The sequence below is a fragment of the Pteropus medius genome, unplaced genomic scaffold (genome assembly GCF_902729225.1).
Source record: "Pteropus medius unplaced genomic scaffold, Ma_sr-lr_union100, whole genome shotgun sequence".
In the NCBI taxonomy this organism is placed as follows: domain Eukaryota; kingdom Metazoa; phylum Chordata; class Mammalia; order Chiroptera; family Pteropodidae; genus Pteropus; species Pteropus medius.
Genome location: NW_024352786.1, coordinates 7,846,749 through 7,848,021, shown reverse-complemented (window position 1 = coordinate 7,848,021; position 1,273 = coordinate 7,846,749).

The following is a 1,273-nucleotide window of genomic DNA, read 5'->3' as shown; positions in this document are numbered from 1 at the left end:
TTGCTAAAATGAGAGATTGTATAGTGACGCTCTCAAGAGCATGCCAGAAATAAAGCTTTAGGTCCCTGTCCCAATAAGGTTGATAAGCACAAAAGTGATCACAAATCATACATTTATCCTTTCAGGGCCTCAGTTTTTTATCTGTAAATAAGGGGTTTCTTAGATGTTCTTTGAGTATTCTTCCAACTTCAACATCTTATGATTCTACAGAAAATTCCAGACATGTTTTAAAGCCCAGCATGCACACAGAAAACAGACAAAAGTAATGTTATCATGGCTAGTCTTTCACTCAGCAAATACTGTGAATGCCTCCTTTTTGCCAGGAAAAGGAAGAGGCCTCTGTATATCGATAAATAAGCCATTGCATTAACTTAAACAATCCCCAGACTCTCTCTCAGTGATGCCAAATCAACAAGTCCCTAAAACTGAACTGTTTTATACAAAGTCTATCCTATCAAAAAGAAGAAGATGAAGGAAGGGGGAAAGAAGAAAACTAATCTGAAGGAGAGCTACCTATTTGGCTCTCTGCACACCTTTTTTTGTATTATGTTGGAAAAGAAAGTGTATGGGTTCTGAAACTGATCCCAACTCTATGAGATCTTTAACAAGTCACTTAACTTTCCAGAACTCAAGTGTTCATGTGAAAAATGGAAAAACCATAAGAATGCATGTTTCATAGAGAAATGATGGGGATCCAACTAGAAAAGGTATGGTAGGCATTTAGAAGCAGCTTCATGTTAGTATGTGTTGTTTCCTTCTTTTTGCCCTGCCCAAGAGAAAGTAAACAGATCTGACCCTAAAGTGTAAAGTGTTCGAAGTTCATTTTTTACCGGCTTTCCTGTACTTTTCTTTTTCCTCTTGATGGTAACCCTTCCAGGCAAGGAACTTGTCATTTACAGTTGTTTATTGGTTAAGCCGAAGTTATTCATACCAAAATGTTACCTGAAGCAGACTTTTAATTATTTTGTCTCTAATTGTAGAATTAGATATGAGCAAAAAGATGACAGGAGATCAGGAGTGAGACCAGAGAAGCTGATTCTGAAGTCCCTTGAAATGAAACTGGGCATCCTCAGCTGACTCAGAAGAGGGATCTCATTAGACATTTTAGAAACATATGCAAGGACTGAATGCAAAAATACATGGACTCCCCTGTTTCTTATCAAAGCTGGGATGAAAGCTGGAATCTCACTCTAATCTGCTGCTAGAGATGATTTAAATAAAATGACAGTGCATATTCCTAAGAATAAGTCTATTTCATTGTCACATACACTTT